This window comes from Sapajus apella, unplaced genomic scaffold (genome assembly GCF_009761245.1).
Source record: "Sapajus apella isolate SASKATOON/1434 unplaced genomic scaffold, GSC_monkey_1.0 scaffold155, whole genome shotgun sequence".
Lineage (NCBI taxonomy): Eukaryota > Metazoa > Chordata > Mammalia > Primates > Cebidae > Sapajus > Sapajus apella.
In genome coordinates, this window is record NW_022437095.1 from 881,813 (window position 1) to 902,281 (window position 20,469).

Consider the following 20,469-nt stretch of genomic DNA (forward strand, 5'->3'; position numbering starts at 1 on the left):
TTTGTGCATATGTAATTTACGTTTTCTCCTAAAATTACATCATAAACATCCTTCCTTGTTAGCCCAGAAATACCTACCTCAGGTCTTCATTACTCTACAGTCACCTGAGGGAACAGGTGAATCCGTTTGGCTGCTTTTTCTGCTGACCTCGTCCGAGTCTCACCGCCCAGTGCTTCTCCTGTAAATGGCACAGCTTCGTGTAGCCTACTGACAATGTTCCGGGGGCCACGCTGAGCCACAGGCCTGCCGCCCACATATCCACGACACCAGCTTGCACTTAAGGACTTATCAGAGACTTCAGGTTGAACATGGAACATTAATTCTGAAAGAACACAAACAAAATACATTAGAGCAGGACAAAGAGCCCGGAGGAGTGACCTTAGCCAGGAGGGGTGGCATTGGGAAGAATGGAGTCTCTGGGCAGAGGAAGGGCGCTCCGCCTGAGGTCCCTGCAGGCGACAGCCCTGCGCTGGTGGCTGCTGAGTCCCTGGAGATGGCAAGGCAGGGCAGGTGGACAAAGTGTGGTTGACAGTGGGTGCTGACTGAGTTTAAATATAGAGTGTGTGGTCCCAGGATGCCCTCAGAGAAGTTTGGAAACTTCATTTTTGAGAATGTTCAGCCGGGCGCGGGGGCTCACGCCTGTAATCCAAGCACTTTGGAAGCCAAGGCAGGTGGATCACCTGAGGTCGGGAGTTCAAGACCAGCCTGACCAACATAGTGAAACCCCATCTTAAAAAAAAAAAAAAACACAAAAAGAGAATGCGCAATGTGCTGGGCTGCTGGGGTGTGGAAATAGGCGTGGTCTCCCCTTGTGATCTGACGGTGAGAAAGTGAGGTTTGGCAGCATTTGTTGTTGGAAGATGTAAAGAAGGCATTCCTGCTGTCAGCAACGCCGCCTCCTTGTGCACCCGCACGAATCATCCACACGTGTGCATTCTTCATTGGGAAAATGTATTGCAGTTCTTGGAAACAATACTGTTCAACGATAAAGTGAATGAGCTGTCGAGCCATGAAAAAGCACGGAGGAACCTTGAACACATGCCACTAGGTGGAAGAAGCCAATTGAAAAAGGCCACATTCTCCGTGAGTCCAATGACAGGACATTTGGAAAAGGCAGAACTGTGGATAATAAGATGAGTGACTGCCTGGGCTTGGCTGAGGGGGAGGGGTGGGTGGGGAGGAGCATAGAGGATGGATTACCAGGCCAGTAAAATGATTCTCTAGGGTTCTGCAGTGATGGATCCATGTCATCATACATTTGTCCAAACCCATCGAATGTACAAGAGCAAGACGAAACCTCAGTGTAAACTGTGGACTAAGAACGGGAGAGGGGCCGGGTGCCGCAGCTCGCTCCTGTAATCCCAGCACTTTAGGAGGCCAAGGAGGGCAGATCATTTGGGGTCAGGAGTTTGAGACCAGCTTGTCCAACATGGTGGACAATTTTGGCTCATGGTTCTGCAGGCTGTACAAGGAGCATGGTGCCAGCATCTGCATCTGGTGAGACCTCAGGAAGCTTCCACTCATGGCGGAAGGTGAAGGGGAGCTGCTTGTGCAGAGATCATATGGCCAGAGAGGAGACGAGAAGGGGGAAGTCACCAGGCTCTTTTGAACAACCAGCTCTTGGGGGAACTCACAGAGCAAGAACTCTCTCTTTCCTGCTAGATCAGCAGCAAGCCATTCACAAGGGATCCACCCCCATAACCTCAACACCTCCCACTAGGCCCCACCTCCAACGCTGGGGATGACATTTCAACATGAGGTTTGGGGAGACAAATATCCAAACCGCAGCAGGTGACTTCTCCCTCTGCCTTCATCTTCCCTCTGTGCATGTCTGTGTCCTAATCTCCACTTCTTACAAGAATACCAATCCTAGGCTGGGTGCAGTGGCTCGTGCCTGTAATCCCAGCACTTTGGGAGACCGAGGTAGGTGGGTCACCTGAGGTTAGGAGTTAGAGACCAGCCTGGCCAACATGGTGAAACCCATCTCTACTAAAAATACAAAAAAAATTAGCCGGGCATGGTAGCTCATGCCTATAATCCCAGCTACTCGGGAGGCGGAGGCATGAGAATCACTTGAACCCAGGAGGCCGAGGTTGTAGTGAGCCGAGATCGCGCCATTGCACTCCAGCCACGGCAACAGGAGTGAAACTCTGTCTCAAATAAGAAAAAAAAAAAAGAATTACAATCTTTTTGGATTATGGTCCAACCATATGACTTCATTTAACCTAATTACCCTTATGGAGGCCGTATCTGCAAATACAGTCACTTGAGGGGTTAGGACTTCAACACACATCTCAGTCCATAAGAGTCCAAGGGAGAGGTCAGGGCTTAAAATAAGAATTTGGCTTCCTTGACACAGAGATGACTGTACTGAGTGACCCTTCTCTTGTTGGGTATGGGATGACCCTATTAGCTTGGTGTGATACAAGTCCTGTGATTATGCTATGTCATGTGGCAAAGGGGCTTAGAGATGGAGTCAAGGTCCCGAGCCAGTTGATCCAGTTAATCAAAAGAAAAATAACATTGAGTAGGCCTGATCCAATCACGTGAGCTCTTGAAAAGCAAAGTTCTCCTCTGGCTGGCCTCAAAAAAGAATGCAGAGACCTAGGCTTTGAACTCCCACTGGCCAACAGCCAGCCAAAGCCAGGGACCTCCTTCACACGGCCACACGGTCTGACTTCCGCCACAGCCTTCGTGAGTTCAGAAGAGCAGCTGCGTTCCAGATGAGACTGCAGCCCCCCAAGACCCTGAGAGGAAGGCTGAGTTTCACGCGCACAGAATTCTGACCCACAGGAGCCGAGATGATTGGTGGATGTTGTTCTCCACTCTAAGCTTGTGCTGAATTGTGCAGCAGTTGCATCTTCCACACTGGCCATGGCCTTCCTTTCTTCCAGTCCCTCCTCTGGCCTGTGGCCAGGTGCCTGCTCTCTGTACCCCACACTCCATGGTAGTCCAGGCCTTGATCCTCCGCCACCCCAGGAGCACCACAGTCACCTGCTGTTTTTAACCACACATTTAAAATAGGATAGGATCAAGTTCATGAAGCTTGATTCCAAAATGCCCCTGACTTCACAGGTGAGTGACTGGATCTTTCTTACCCCATAATTTTCTTTCTTGGTTCATTTTCACCACATGCTTCTTATCCAGCAGCTGCTATTTCCTGACATGTACTCTGAGGGCCACCTGTCTCACATGACTTGGGGAGCTGGGGCCCTGCCTCTAACGTGCAGAATCGAATGATCAGCACAGGTCCTGGCGTTGCCTGTTCTCCTGGGAGCTTTGGGATGTATTAAAACATCATTCCTCTGGTGTCTAAACACAAGTGTGGGAAATAGAAAGATGAGTGGGTCATGGTCCTCATCTTCCAGGAGTTTACAAATTCAACCTAATAAAGAGGAAAAGAAGCGTTCAATGACAATACAGGGGAGTGTCTAAGTTCATTTTGCAACACTAGCAGAACACCACAGGCCGGGTAATTAAGAAACAGTAGATGTTTACCTGGCTCATGGTTCCAGAGGCTGGGAGGTCCAAGGTTGAGGGTCCCTCCTGCCATGTCATCACATGGGGGAAGGCGTCAGTCACACAGGCAGGAAGGAGCAGAGGGCACAGGCTCAGCGCTGCCGTCTCCAGGCCTTTTGTCATCAGCATTAATCTCTTCACAAGGGTAGAGCCCTCATGACCCAAGCACTTCCTGTACGGCCCCACTTCCCAGTGCTGTTGCCTTGGGGATTAAGTTTCCAACACATATTTTTTGGGGGACACATTCAAACCACAGCAGGGAGAATGTGGTAAGGATATGAGTTGAGAGTGATCCAATTCGGTTTTTTTGAGTCTTGCTCCGTCTCCCAGGCTGGAGTGCAATGGTGTGATCTCGGCTCACTGTAACCTCCGCCTCTGGGTTCAGGCTATTCTCCTGCTCAGCCTCCCGAGTTGCTGGGATTACAAGCATGTGCCACCAAACCTGGCTAATTTTTGTATTTTTAGTGGAGACGGGGTTTCACCATGTTGGCCAGGCTGCTCTCGAACTCCTGACCTCAAGTGATCCGCCCGCCTCGGCCTCCCAAAGTGCTGGGATTACAGGTGTGAGTCACCACACCTGGCCCAGATTCATTTTTTAAAAATATGATCTTAGTAACATTTTTGTGACATCAGTTACATCTCTGTTTTTTTCTGTGGGTCAGGGCCAAGGGTGTATGAAGGAACCTAAAACCAAGATGTCAAATGTTGCTGCAACAGATGATCAGTTTGGGCTCCATAAAAACAGAAGGTGCTGAAGTCAACAGAGGGCTGGCTCAATGGACATGTCAGACATCAAAGGCCACGTCAAAGTTAAAGGTCATGGGCCACAAAACGCAGGGTCCAATGTCAGCCCAGAGTGACGCTGGGTTTCCAGAGCCCTCTAAGGATAATGCTGTCGGTCCAGCTAACTAATGAAGGTGTTTGTGAAGAAAAGGCCACGGCAGCCAGGACTATGCTGACTGTGCGGGCCACAGCTGCAGGGACAGTGGGACCTCACTGACCGTGCGTTTGTCAGCTCAGGACAGGCAGCTCGGAGAGGACGAATGCCTACCGCCAGGCGAGGCCTTACCGGGAGCCCTGGGAGTGAGGCCCAGGGAACTCTGAAACACACTTGGGGTAGACGTTCAGGCTGAGACAAATGACCCCAGCCGGGGCCTCCACCCGGGGCTGCCTCAGAGGTCTGCCTGGGAGCCAGGCAGGGTCAGGTAGGGAGTGGAGGAGGTACCAACCAGGTCCTCATGGCTCGGCACCCACCTGCCTGTGTCCGCACAGCGCCAGTTTCCTTCGGAGAACGCCTCCTTCCAGCCGTGTCTGTCCTGCCGTGAGTGCCTGTAGGGCAAGGCTGGGCTGAGGGCCCCGCTTGGCTGTCGGTGTGTCCCATGGTTTTGCTCAGTGGAGTATCCCAAGGACAGAAGGCAGGGGTGCTGATTCACTTCTGCGGCACCGTCAGAGGCCATGGTCCTGCCTGCACTCTGAGGCCTCCCGGGTTTGGGCTGCTCTCTCTGCCCTCATTTCCCCATCTCTGTCATGGCTCCTGGGTTATCTCAAAGATGCTGTGCCTGCCCCTCCCCAGTTCCCAATTCTACAATTCGAAAGCAATCCGTATTTTCAAGCAGCTCACAGTCTTGTCGGAGACACCAAGAACACAGCACATGCTGGGGAAGAATTAGCAACTGATAGGTATTTGTGTGTAAGCAAACACAAATGAAAGAAGAAAGGAAACATGTCATTTCTACATTAACCAGTTGCTGATTAGTTAAATAAGCCATGAATGGTTGTTTACCGCCCAGTTGTTCAGATGTTTGTTAACTGGCATGTACTAGATGCCAAGACCTGGCGCTGTGAAGGAAACAGGGTGACGTCCCCACGTCGAGGAGGTGACTGCCTTCAGGGAGAGAAGTTATGTCTCCTGTTTTACATGATAAATAAATAGGTGAAATTTTCGTTTAGAATCAACAACTGGCTTATGTCAAACAAGCGAAGGAGGCAGCCATGGAAGCAGGCTTGGGCTCCTCCCTGGAGGTGGCTTTGCTGTTTAGGAGAGAGAGCGTCAGTGCTGGACGCACTCACGGCTTTCATTTATCCCTGTCTGGAGCATAACATTGTTTGAAAAAGCAGAAGGGAACTTAGGTGCAGATGAGCTGAATACACAGTGGGTTTTTACATGAGTGGGTTTTTTTGTTGCGTGTGTGTGTGTGTGATTTTATTTTGTTTCTATCTAAAATCTCTCTAAAAAGACAGTAGAGGCGAGGAAAACAGAGAAGGAGAAAACGAAGGAGGAGGAGGCTGGGTGTGGTGGCTCTGTAATCCCAGCACATTGCGAGGCCGAGGTAGAAATGATTGAGGCCAGGAGTTTAAGAACAGCCTGGGTAACACAGTGAGACCTGTCTCTATAAAAAATTTTAAAAACTAGCCAGGCACAGTGCACACACCTGTAGGCACAGTGCACACACCTGTAGCCCCAGCTACTCAGGAGGCTGAGGTGGGAGGATCCCTTGAGCCCGGGAGGTCGAGATTGCAGTGAGCTGTGATTGCACCACTGCACTACAGCCTGGGTGACAGAGCAAGACCCCGTGGTACAAGCCTTTGAGGACAAAAGGAACAGAAGAGGAGGCATAGGCGAGGAGCCGTGGGAGCTGGGCAAGCGGTGTCTGCACATCCTTCTGAGGAAGCTGAAGGCTGGTGGAGCCGCAGGCAAGCACGTTTGTACCCTGAACTCAAGAGGCACAGGACAGGAGCATCAGCATCCCTGGGTGTCCGGCGAAGGCAGGCCTGAAATAAAAGTCTTGCTGGAGATGGGGCAAGAAGCCTGCTCCTGAACCTCTCACAGAAATTGCGTGACCCCTACTGTGGCTGATGCCTGGAGGTATGTTCTCTGCATTGCACAGAGAAAGGTCTCTCCTGGAATGGTTAGAGTGGGGGGCCACCCCCTTTTCCCCACTTGGCTCTTGGAACACTGGCAGCCAAAGGATTATCGTCTCCCAGACAAGGCGTTCAAACGCTTTCCTTTAGAGAATCTCATTTGTCCACTTGAAAAGTCACAAAGATTTTAACGGAAAGAGTCCCTGATGAGCCTCCCTCAGGATCACAGGACAATGTGGCCACGCCCAGAGCTGCTGTCAGCCTGGAGGTGCCCAAGTTGCCGGGTGGACATTCCAGACCCCTGAGCAAAGTATCCAAGGTCAAGTTCGCACACAAATAGGACAAACAGAAAGCTATATAGAGGACATGGGCACAGTGAAGGACAAGAACACCTCAAGGAATAAAAATGCTAGAATTTACAGCCGCAGAGAGAAAGAAGCAGACATTGACCCCATAAAACAAGAACAGAACACCTTAAAAAGGAATGTATTAAAGGAAAAAAAACTTGTGCAAAAAAATTAAAGTATGAGATCAGAAATGCCAACCTCAATAGAAACGTTGGAAAATAAAATCTTTAAAAACTCTCGGAAGGTAAAACCAAAAGACAAAGAGATGAAAAATAAAGAATAAAGATACATTTTTGGTTCAGTGAGTAGCTAAAACATTTAAAAGAAACGAGTTCCAGCCTGAGCAAAGAAGAAACAAGTTCCAGCCTAAGCAAAGAAGAAACGAGACCCAGAAGGCACGTCACCAAACCCAGAACTCTAGGGAGGAGGAGGAACAGCCCTCGCTGCTAGAACGGAAGCCAGCCCGACGCTGGACCAGGACAAGGCAGAGGCAACCCCAGACTTCAGGAGGGAACAGGGGGAGGAATGCCAGGAATTCCATGGGCACACCGTCCCTATTAAGCTTGCTTACCCAGTCACATTATCTGATGGGGTTACAGGGAAAGATTTTCTCCAGACACAGAAGGGGAGAGAAGAAAACTAGACCAGGGTTAGTCCAGTGGGCTCAGAGTAGCGCCAGCCCAGGGGAAGCTGGGCCCAGGCTCCCAGAGATCAGCAGGAAGGAGAGGAGACGGTCAGGACACTGGCGTGTCTGTGTGTGTCGAGGGAGTCACGCTCATGCAGAGTCTGGGTTGGACTCATAAAGGTGCGCAGAGTCGTAGCAATGGGAAGAAAACAAGGACAGTCACTCACTGTAGGGGAAATGGTGTGCAGGAAGGGAACTGGAATCATAGCTTATCACAGGGATGGCGTGTGCACAGATCAAGTCAAATAATCAGATGCTGGTGACATAACACGTTGAGTCTATGATGGCTGGGTGGGTGCATGTGTGGGTATGTGTGCATGTATGTGCATGAATGTATGCATTGTGTGAATGTGTGTGCACATGTGTGTGAGTGCATATATGGGCATGAATGTGTGTGCACATGTGTAGGTGCATGTGTAGGAATGTGTGTGTGCATGTGTATGTGTTCATGTGTGTGCATAAATGTGTGTGGGTGCGTGTGTGTGCATGAATGTGTGCGTGTGTGCATGAATGTGTGCGTGTGTGCATGAATGTGTGTGCATATGTGTGCATCTGTATGAATGTGTGTGTGCACACATGTACCTGAATGTCTGTGTGCATGGGTGTATGAATTTGTATGTATGAATGTGTGTGCATGTGTATGCATGTGTATGAATGTGTGTGGGTGCATGTATATGAATGTGTGTGCACATGTATGAATGTGTGTGGGTGCATGTGTGTGCATGAATGTGTCCATTTTGTGAATGTGTGTACACATGTGTATGCATGTGTGTATGTGCATGTGTGTGTGCACGTGTGTGTGAATGCCTGCGTGCATGTGTGTATTTGGTGACAAGCAACAGCCAGCAGTGAGCAGCTCCAATCCTGTCACACAAGATGAAGGTCAGTGGGCAGTGTCTGAAATATGAAGCTCAAGATGTAGCACAAATGCATTTTACATGAAGAGATGGAGGCAAATGCACTCTCGTAATCCCCACCACCCAAAAATGAACTGCAAATGCTGAAAAACGATGCCTCTGGGAAGCAGAGCAGGACATCAGGGCCGGGCAGTCTGTGTCTGAGAATCAGGCTAATGGAGGTACCTGAACCATGTCCCGCCATCTTCACTCACACGCATGTGGTCTCCTTTAAACAACAGTTTGTTATCAAAACCAGTGTTTGTCCTAATAGGCATGGAGCAAAGTGTGCATGTGTGGCTCATGGTAAAACAAAGTTATGTGGGTAAGGGGAAAGGCAGTTTGGTGTTGGTGTCGGGGACCTGGGAAGGGTCGAGGTTCTGCACTTGCTGTTGCTGCTCACCTGAGTGGCCACAGGTGTTCCCAGAGAAAGTGCCTGGATGCTGGTTCATAAATGGACCCAGGTCAGGCTTGGCATCACGAGGAGAAGCATCTGCCTGCTGAGGGTATGCTGGCCTCTGCCCGCCTATGTGTGCACCTGCCTTAGGCCATCCCACAAACCCTCTGCAGCAGGCCCTCTGCATGCAGCAATGAGACACTTGCCTCCAGCCAGGGGGAGAGGAGCAAGGGGGCTGGGCCATGTGCCTGGGTGCCCAAGAGGGTCTGTCTCTATTCTGCCCCCCTGGGTGTCTGGCTCTGGCCTCAGCACTCCATGTGGCAGGTGTGGGTGGCACTGTTGCTTCCCTGGAGCCCCAGTCTTCTGCACCTGTGACCTCTGCCCTCTCCGGGCCTCTTCTCCCTGCCCTAATGGGATAGAAAGAGTGGGTCAGCCATCTCTGGGGATGCTCCCAGGACGTTCTGTGTGACTGCTTTCTGTTTCGTCTATGTTTCTGTCTGAACAGCATTTTTGTGAGATGCTGTGAATCAGACAATGCTCTATTCACAACCCTCAGTGAAAATGCCCATTTCATCAGCTGGAGTCCACACGGTGTCCGTCATGAACACAGAAACAGCGAGCATGGCTCCAGGGGGCATGAGGATAGTAACACTCATATTTCACTTCCTTTGTATGTGGAGGGGTCTATCAGCTCAAATATTATGCAAAGCTTCCTTTTGAGCAGTTTTGCCAAATTAAACGTTTTTTTTGTGTGTTAAATCACACATCTTTTTAGCATGTATTTATGACATGAACTTTGTTTCTTGACAGGCAGCTTGCTATTTTCTAGAGCAGTGTTTTTGATGGACGGCGTTCTCCCCTCATGTCTGTGGTTCTGGCTCAGGAAATAGTCAAGCAGAGGCTTCTAGAGATGGATAAAAGATTGGATTCAATTCCCACTAAGATTCCTTCTGTCTCCAAGACCCTATAATCCTTATGGCATGAAAACTTCGTTAACATGAAACCTGGTAATTTGTAATTTGTACTAATCATACTGAGCTCAAGCTGGAGTGCAGCGTTGAGCTAATAAAAAGGCTTTCTCAGCAAGTAATGCCGCTGAAGAGCAAACTGAGGTCAAACTTTATAAATGTACCATACAAGCAGTTTGTGTGATGATCAAAATAATTCTTAGAGACAGTTTCCAAAGATTGTTTTTCTACTTAGCAACCCAGTATTAGCATATTTTTGGTTACTGAATATACTTGACTTTCATTCCATGGCCTTTCCGCCAGTTAGCCTAAATTGATAGGGTTTTACCCCACATGGGCATCTTGACTACAGCTGCAGAAAGAAGACGACATTCATGAAGGAACACAAACATGGTCACCGAGGACGAAGACTGGCTTCCATTTGGCTGTTGTACATGGGTTTTCCTGAGCGCGGAGCCTCTGACAATTTCATGTGCTTTGTTGATGATATTTCAAACAGCTAAAATTCCTTGAGCCACAAAGAACTTGGCTGATGGAATGAAGTGCTGGGAACATCGTTCTCTCAGAGTCTGGTAGCTGCAGGCATGAGCTCCCTCGTGTATGATGGCTTCGTGCGTGACAGTGAACACACAGCATGGAGAAAGGGCTAGAAAGAGAACAGGCGGTTCTATCTGCCTGCTAACTCAATATAAACCATCAGAATGCTGTGTCTGGGGAGAAAACCGTAGGCTCTTATGCTTTATTAATTGTGCGTCCCCCGGAACAATAACTATTCTGTAAGCCTGTGGCTTTCTGCTTCAGCAGAACACAGCTTCACTGCTGTGCTTCGGCCTTGGCACCATGTTTTTTTTTTTTTTTTTTTTTTTTTTTTTTTGAGACGGAGTCTCACTCTTGTTACCCAGGCTGGAGTGCAATGGCACGATCTCGGCTCACCGCAACCTCTGCCTCCTAGGTTCAGGCAATTCTCCTGCCTCAGCCTCCTGAGTAGCTGGGATTACAGGCACGCGCCACCACGCCCAGCTAATTTTTTGTAGTTTTAGTGGAGACGGGGTTTCACCATGTTGACCAGGATGGTCTCGATCTCTTGACCTCGTGATCCACCCGCCTCGGCCTCCCAAAGTGCTGGGATTACAGGCTTGAGCCACCGCGCCCGGCGGCACCATGTTTTAAGAGAGACTTGGGCAGCAAAGTGCAGACTGAGATAGGGAAAACACCAGGAACTCTGTCCTATGAGCAACAGTGGAAGGAAACAGGAATAATTTCTGGATTGGATAAGTTTTCAGGCGAAAGATTTTTTCAAATATTTGGGAGGAAAAAAATGGTTCCTTTTAGGAGGTAGGTAGTTACAACCTGCATCTGCCGCCCTCCATTTCCCTTTCTGGTTTGTTCCCCCACCTCAACTCCACTCCAGGTGTCGGTTCAGACTCTGAGTTCAGCTGCTATGGGTGTTTTCCAGACAGCTTGATGACAAGGGCTCCTCCTGACTCTTAAAAAAGCTCGGAAGAATTTAGTGTAGGATAGAGAGGGGAGTGACAATTTTAAGAATTAGGAGAAAAGGCTGGGTGTGGTGGTTCACACCTGCAGTCCCAGCATTTTGGGAGGCAGAGGTGAGTGGATCACTTGAGGCTAGGAGTTCAAGACCAGCTTGGCCAACATGGCAAAATCCTGTATCTACTAAAAATACAGAAATTAGCCAGGCATGGTGGCGCATGCCTATACCAGTTACTCAAAAGGCTGAGGCATGAGAATTGGTTGAACTAGGAGGTGGAAGCTGCAGTGAGCTGACATTGAGCCATTGCACTCCATCCTGGGCGATAGAGTAGAACTCCATCTCAAAAGAAATTAGGAGAAAAAGAACTGTTCTGGGAAGAAGGAAATGGAACTACCCCAAGACTAGAAGAAGGCTGACCCCCATTGTATGGAGATGTCCAGAACTGAAGACCTCAGGTACCGCTTAGTGGGAGTCCGTGACCTGCACGCCCACATGGAGGGTAGGGACTGCGAGCATTTCGGCAGCCATGATCCTGAACTGACGCCTGCAGGTGGTCCCTGGGTGCCTGGCTCTGCATCCTGGGACCTCTTTGTCGTCCTGAGGCCGTTGGGCAGTGAGCAGGAACCCATAATGACAGAGATGAAGTGTCACCACAGCACTGATGGAAGGAGGCTTGGACATGAATATAAATTGACTTAAATGAAGAAATTAGTTTCTTGCATGCCTATATTTACGGATTAGATGACTATACATTTATACAGCTTAAGGGCAGATCAAGGACCAATGAGCAGAAGGTTCTGGAAGGAAGATTTAGTGGGAAAAAGAAAGTTCTAACCATTGTTGCTCGCAGCAGTAGGGGAGTGCTTTTGGAAGCAAGAGCTCCAGCCACAGGGCAGAAAACTGACATCCACCTTTCAGGGGTGTTTGTGGGAAAATTCCATGATGGTGTTACACACTAGATTAAGCGGCATCTTCCATCCCTCCCAAATTTGGGGTTCTGTCATTCCATGAATTATCAGAATCCCTGGCTCACAGGTGGGACTGGACTGAGGTTCTATGAGCTTGTAAATATTTGCACAGCAGTCCTTTGAAAGCACTCATTGGGACTTCTGTGCCATAACACTCTGCACTGAGTGATGGCTGAGTGTTTATTTCACTCTGGCTCCTCGAATGGGTGGCTGGACTCATTAGCAAACAGGGAAAAGACAGCTGTGTCAGCTTTGATTGTTCTCAAAGTCAGAGATGTTGTTTTCTTCCTTTCTCGATGTGTAACAAATGTGTTTTTTTCGTATGGTAACTATAAGACTGGACTCAACATAAAGAGAGAAATTGGAAGTACACGCTGCAGGTTCAGCTGGAGGATTAATGGCAAAGGAAATGGAAGGCAGAGCCTGGGGAGAGCAGGTGGAAACGTTGCAAGGGTGCTTCCCAGCCCAGCTGAGTGTTTTATGACAGGATGTGTCAAGGCTCCAATGTTGGCCTTGGCTCGACCGCCCTGAGATTGCTCTGCTGCGTGTCAGAGGACATCGTCCGTGTTTGCAAAATCCAATTAAATTGGCATTAGTGCACATGGGCACGCTGAGCCGCCAGGGCACTTCGTGCCCAGTCTCTCTGGCAGTTCTGCAAGCCCAGCCGCAGTTTTAGGAAACAGTCATTTAGGTAAGCTTCGGAACAGAATTTTTTTCTCCAATTTAAATCATTTTTTAAATTTTATCGAAAGCTCCCAGAGTTCCATTTGGTTCAAATATCGAAGTGTGGAAAAGAAACTTTTCCTTCCTTTTTTGACATGCTTATGAAAATTATTTTTGTCACCCTTGGGTGAATTATTAGCAAGTATGATATAATGCTGCAAAGGTTAGGCACAAGGATGGGGAGAGGCAAGGGAGGAAGGCGTGGCTCCGACTCCTCGCTCCTTAGAGCAGACTGTGGAGCTGGGTCGCAGCTGTTAGTGCTACGTGATCCAGGGATACTGGGAAGTAGAAGTGGCCCAAACTATTTTAAAACAATAGAAGGAAAAAATATTTTTCTCAATTTGTAAAGATTTCTGATTTTGATTACGTATCATTCCATAATCTGAATGTACACCCACGTGGTGAAACTGTTTTGCATAATCTGTTTTAGGCCACGGCAGAGTTGCCCTTATTGGAGGAGCTCTCCTGCTACCAACCATGATAACTTCTGTGTTAGATATCAAAACAACAGTTCGAAGGCACTAGAGATCACCCAGAAGCTAACAGAAACTGGAAGGACAAGACCATTGAAATAAGGGAAGCAAACTGAACGAGCTTAGTGTAGCTACGTGAATCTGACCGTGCTGAGGGCACCTCCCAGTTAGTTCATGCACGGTGTGTGAAGCTAGAGTCTGAACAAGAAGTGGCAGTGTTCTGAACGTGGTGGAAGCTGAGTTGCTCTTATAACAGTGCTGGGAGACAGGGCCTTTCAGAGGTGGTTAGGCCTGGGCTCTGCCCCTGTGGATGGAATATGCTGGGAGTGGATTTGTTTTCTAAGGACGTGTCTTCTGATAAGTTTGTCCCCATTTCTCTCTCTTTTTTTTTTTGGAGATGGAGTTTTGCTCTTGTCACCCAGGCTGGAGTGTAGTGACGCAATCTCCGCTCACTGCAACCTCCGCCTCCCAGATTCAAGAGATTCTTCTGCCTCAGCCTCCTGAGTAGCTGGGACCACAGGCATGTGTCACCACGCCTGGCTAATTTACATTTAAATATACATATTTTTTGAGCCGGAGTTTTGCTCTTGTCACTCAGACTGGGGTGCAATGGTGTGACCTTGGCTCACTGAAACCTCGGCCTCCCATGTTCAAGCAATTCTGCCTCAGCCTCCTGAGTAGCTGGGGTTACAGGTGCCCACCACCACACCTGGCTAATTTTTTTGTATTTTTAGTAGAGACAAGGTTTTCACTATGTTGGCCGGGGTGGTCTCAAACTCCTGATCTCAGATGATCCACCTGCCTTGGCCTCCCAAAGTGCTGGGATTATAGGTATAAGCTACCACACCCAGCCCTAATTTTTGTATTTTTAGTAGAGATGGGGTTTTGCTATGTTGGCCAGGCTGGTCTTGAACTCCTGATCTCAGGTGATCCGCCCACCTCAGCCTCCCAAAGTGCTGGGATTACAGGCGTGAGTCACCGTACCCGGCCTCTGTCTCTTGCACCCACTTCTACCATGTGAAGGCCCTCACCAGATGCTGGCACCATGCTTTGGACTTCCCAGCCTCCAGAATCATGAGCCAAAAAAAACTTTTGTTGCTTATGTATTACCCAGTCAGTGGAATTCTCTTATAGTAGCAGAAAACAAAGTAAGATATTGAGGCTGCCAGACTGGCTGGAAACTGAAGAGAAAATCCTCTAAGGGAAGGATCCACAAAATAGGATCTCCTAAATTTGCATAAAAACATGTCTCATACATGTGCAGAATGAGACTCCGAGGGACCCACAGAAACCAGCAGCTGGAAAGCTGAAGAGCTGAGTAGCCACTGCAGCAGCTGCCCAGGGCTGGAGACACAGTTTGAAATTCAAGTTCCATCAAGTTAGACAGGTTCAGCACATTTCAAGAATAAGGGTGGCCTGGGTCTTTTATGTGATGGTCAGTCAGGTACAGCCACAAGAGGAGACACAGTAGGTGAAATAATCTGATTTAAATTATAGGCATCTGGGTCCAGAACCCAACTTCATTTTACTTAGAAACACAGTGTTTTTTTTCAGAGTTTTAGTACATCCCAAATTTTGCCAGAATGTAGCTATCACGGACAAAAAGAGAAGATTTTACTTTGCTTTCTTGAATTATACCATTTTGTTGAAATTTGCCAACGTTTGCTCGCCTCTCTGCAAAGGCACCTCGTGCCTCACTGACACAGGACACCAGACCTGCTCTTTATTCCCCCATCACCACGTCTTCCCCGTCTGAGCCCAAGAGGCCAACGTGCCAAGGGTGGGAAGCCCATGTGCATGTATGTGTGTGCATGTATTTTTGTGTGTATGTGTATGTCAAACACTGTTTACCAAGCACTGTTCTAGGCACTTGTGCACATTTATCTCATATAATGCAATAATCCTATTGTAAGTGGATGCATTTCCTGTTACTGCTGAAGAAATTACCAGAAACTTCATAGCTTAACAGAACACAGATTTATTATCTTACAGTTCTGTAGGTCCAATATCCAAAACAGGTCTCACAGAGCTAACTTCTAGGCTCAGCAGGGCTGGCTCTTTCTGGGGGCTCATGGGGAGAATCCGTTTCCTGCCTCCTCCGGCTTCTAGAGGCCACCTGTATCCCTCGGCTCCTGCCCTTCGCACCTGCCACGGTCACATCTCTCTCTGACCACAGCTGAGAAAGAGTCTCCACTTTCAAGGACTCGTGGAAATAGACTGGGGTCAGATAATCCGGAACGATCTCCACATCTTGAGGGCCGGTAACCTTCATTGCATCTAAGCCCTTTTCCCACCAAGGTCACACTCATAGGTTCTGAGGATTGGGATGTGGACATCTTGGGCCATTATCTTCCCCACCACGGGAGCTGTTATCGAAGCGAAGAGCTCAGCCCAGGCTCTGTAGCTACCAAATGGGTGGAGTGCGACCAGATCCAGTTCTAGGAGCTTCCTTTGCTGGAATCTGCTGGGTGATTCCTGGATAGAAATAGAAGTTATGTACTCGGAGGCGGGCAGGAGAGAGGAGGTGGAGAGACTACAGGCTCGGGTCACACAGAATCTAGGAGACTACAGCCTGGGGTCATTCACAGAATGCCTCCAAGTCTGACCTTCATGCCTCCAGCCCTGCCTTCTGCCTCTGCCTGCCACTTCCAGGTGCCCCCTGTACCTTGCGGTCCTCAGGGTTCCACTGTCCTGTGATTTCAGTTCATCGGCGGGTAAAATGTGTCACAGCAGACGTGTTAGTTGCATCACGAGAAGGGCTGTCTCCTGAGTGATGGGCGTGGGGTGGTGGTGGCTGGGGCATGCTGAGCTGAAGGATGGGCTGCAGGTAAACTTCCTCCAGGCAGGTGTGGGTGTGGGGTGAGGAGAGGGCAGCTTTGCCTCTGTCCCCTCAGTGCCTTCCCCCTTAATGCCCGATAGATGCCGGATCTCTGGCTCTGCTTTCCCAGCACAGGATTATCTCACCTGAGCAAGCATGTGGGCTGCAAACCCTGCAAGGGGAGCCTCTCACGGTGACAGACAGCATCAGTGACATCACCTCTTGGTGATGGGTGAGTGTGGTGCCCCTGGGAGAAGACAGCCGTGTAAGACACACCTGGTGAGAACGCCAACTGCACGTGCCTGACCCGGCTGGCATAGCCACAGCGGAGTGATGCCAGTAAATCCTGCAGAGTAGGGAGCTGCCGCCACACGGTCTTCGCAGCCGCGTCAATCATCATTTGCCACCTCCATCAGTAACGTCCCTGACAGCTACAAAGCACACAGCATGATGCTGTCATCAGCCACAGTCCTGCCCTCAAGGAGCAAAATGTGTAGTGGGAAGAGGCTGCCCAGCCACTGCGCCACTGGGGATGACCACACCAGGAGGGTGCGTGCGGGAGCCTGGCTCGGAGGCGCAGCGGGGAGAAAGGCGCCTGCCTCCGTGGGCTGGGAGATGGGTGCCTCTGTGGGCTGGGGGATGGGTGCCTCTGTGGGCTGGGGGATGGGTGCCTCTGTGGGCTGGGGGATGGGTGCCTCTGTGGGCTGGGAGATGGGTGCCTCTGTGGGCTGTGGGATGGGTGCCTCTGTGGGCTGGGGGATGAGTGCCTCTGTGGGCTGGGAGATGGGTGCCATGGGGCAAGGCAGGGTCCTCAAGATGGAATGGAGGGAAGGGCAGGCCCCCAGTGCACCAGGCTGAGACGGGGGGGCAACAGCAGGCAGGTGGCGCTCCACGGCCGGGTGTGACGAGATGGTAAGCTGCAGGTGACAGAGGGATGGGAGGCGGGCAGACGTGTGGGGAGTGGATGTGGGTGGGAACAGAGAGTGGGGAGGGAGGCAGAGACCTGCCTCTGAGGAGATGGCTCTAGCCTGGGTCAGGAATAACCAGCACTGTCCCCTGGACATGGAACCTCAGCCATCAGGTAGGCATGGGCTGGGCATTGGGGCTGGGGCTGCGTCTGCATCACAGAGCCTTCTCGGGGCACAGCGGGGCTCCCTCTCCCATCTCCCCAACCTACGCCTCCTGTTCTGCTGAGCCCCATCATGCTCTGTCTAGGACATTCTTATTTAACTCACAGATGTTCTCTTACATTCTTTTTACGTGCACAGCCTACCCCAGGACACATTTTTGTTTTTGTTTCAAACATCTGCTACGTGTCATTTCTACACACAGGCATGAACGGGTGTCAGATGCACAGGTGGGCACACTGTGTGTCATTTTTATTCCCAGGTATGAACAGGTGTTGGGTGTGGAACAATGGGGAGTCTCACAGCAGAGGGCCTTCACCCTGTGGCCCTAACATGCTTTTGCTGAGGACATTCTAGGAGTGCAGAGAGAAAGAGCCTGCTGGGAAGGTGAGGCACACTGAGCGACTGTGCTGGGCAGGGGGCCCACACACTCGCAGGGACTGTTTACTGCCTGTCCCTGCCTCTAAACCCACAGGCAGGAATGTTCCGGCCCACCCTCGCAGGGCCCCCACAGGTAGGGATTTCGGTCCTCTGCTCCAGCCTCCAACACTTCCACCTCCTGAAAAGCTCCTGTGCCTACTGCGGCGAGTTCCTTCCAGCTCCCTGGGAGTAGCTCCGTGGGAGATTGTCTCAGTTTCCTGTCTTTTCCAGGCCAGGTGCTGCACTGGCTCCAGCTGCAGCTCTGCTGGGAAGTGGCTCAGAGGCCCTGAGGGTGAACTGCACCCCAGGTGCTGGGAGCAGCTGGGCCTCTGATCTGGTTTGGCTGTGTCCACATACACGTCTCATCTTGAATCGTACTCCCATAATTCTCACATCATGGGAGGGACCCGGTGGGAGACAATTGAATCACAGGGTGGTTTCCTCCATACTGTTCTAGTGGTAGTGAATAAGACTCATGAGATCTGATGGTTTTATAAGGTGTTTCCCTTTTACTTCCTCCTCATTCTCTTCTTGTCTGCCACCATGTGAGACGTGCCTTTCACTTTCCACCATGATTGTGAGGCCTCCCCGGCCACGTGGAAGCTCCTGTCCTTGGAGCCTCTGAAGATGCTTGCTGGTTCTGAAGTCAGGCTTTCTCAGAATGAGCAAGGAGTGGAATTACAAACACCCAGCATCTCGCAAACAGGATGTTCTGGAACAGTCCATGGATGTCCAGAAACTGCAAGCAGAGTCTTAGGTGACAGGAGTGGAAGCAAAGACCCCAGGTGGAATTTGGATGCGATGGTAACCAGCTGGGCAACCAGCCGGATATGACCAATTTGTGGATTCTTTCTGAATCCAGGAGGGTCCCCCATATTCATTCATATTTTCAAAACTAGGTTTGAAATGGAGTTGTTTGAAGTTGAAAGTGTGTGGGACAGATTTCTGTGATGACAATTTTTACGTTTTCAGCAATGCTGCAGCCTGGCATTGTCTAACCTGGCAGAGGTTAACAAAGTGAAGTGGGGACTTCTAGGGTCCCAGGGTGACAGCCAAGCCTTCACTGGTGCGTTCAGTGAGTGGCGCTGGGCTTCCCGCACAGCGGCTGTGGCTGCTTGACTCCCACCTCCCAGACAACTCGCCAGGAGTGTGCATGGCTTCTGCGGCAAGAACTCTGTCCTGTGGATTTGCTGGTCAGTGAGGAGGACCCCCGGGGGTGGACAAAGGGCAGACGGGCCGGATGCCACCCTGGCCTGTGGCTGACAGCGACCTGTAACCATTCACTTTCTAAAACCCTCATAGAGACCATCTAGGGTCCCAGAGGACTCACAATGATGAAAACATCCGGACTCAGACAGTGGCCTTTACTCATTTTCCTTTTGTGTTTGGCTCTTCCGTTTATAAACCTGTGTGTGTACAGATGTGCATCTGCCACTTATCTGTGTGACCGGCTGTCAGCACGTTTGTCTCTCCAGGTCGTGAGTCTCGTCTGCTGCTTCTTTAGCAGGATAAGCACTGGCTGAGTTTGGCTAAATTGATAAGTCAGTGAGTTTATCAGTTTCCAATTGCTGCTGTAACAGAGGACCACAACCTTGGGCTGAAACAATGTGTGTTTATCTTAAAGCTCTTCAGCTGGAGACCCAAAATGAGCTCCCCAGGGGCTGGCAGGGCCACATTCCTTCTGGAGGATGAAGGAAGAGTCCACTTCCTGCCTTTGCACCCTTGGCTCCCGGCTACTGCAGCTCAAAGCCAGTGATGGCGGCTGGGTCCTTCTCACCTGACGTCACTGATGCTGGCCCTCCCAGCTCCCTCTTCCACAACAAGGGGCCCCTGGTGACACTGGCCCATGCGTAATGCAGGATCATCTCCCTACCTGACACTCAGCCGATTGGGAGCCTTAAGGCACCCGCCAGAGTCAGATGACAAAGCCATAGGCTTCAGGGTTTAGGACATGAGCATCTTGCGGGGATGCTGTTCCTGTGCTTGGCTCCCCACAGGAGGCTGGTATGTTGTAGGCATGCAATGCATTTCTTAAAGAGTATAAATAAACACATCACAACTGTATTTCTAAGGCTTGGTCCTTTTTGTGTTCACACTTGGTTGACACAATCTAACTTTTATCACATTGTCTTCTTAACAACTGTCACTTTCTCTCTGTATTTCAGCCATTGCTTTTCCCTCATCATCTAAATTAACTAGTTGTAACAGTTACTGAAGTTTCCAAATATATGGCTTCCCAAACCATGGGGATGTGTGTCTACTGGCATCCTTAGCTGCAGCCTGGCAGAACAAGGAAACAGGGAACCCGCATGGGCCCGGGGCATGAGAGGTGCCTCTCACAGCGCTTTCCACTTGCCAGGGACTGTGCAAGGGCTTTACGTGGTTCATTAGGTCATCGTGATCCCAGTGACAACTCAACAATTAAGAAAGACAATTCACATATGAAGAAAGCCTGCTCAGAGAGGTCAGGCCGCTTGCCCCAGGCTAAACAGTGGATCCTGGCTGCCACAGAACCTGGCAACAGCCATGCAGAACCATGCACAGCCACTGTCTGGGAAGGCCAGGTAAAGCCTGGGGTCTTGGGCACACAAAATTAGGGTTTTCATTTGTAGTGGAGAAAGGGTAAATCAGAGGTGTGGTGTGTGTGACCTCCCAAGATTATCTGCAAAAATATGTTGGCATAGCCCAAATGCATTGTGCCTGGACAGTCCACAGCTGTCATTCTACTCTCAGAGGGGTGAGGGGTTCCAAAGGGGTTAGTGTCCACTCACGTA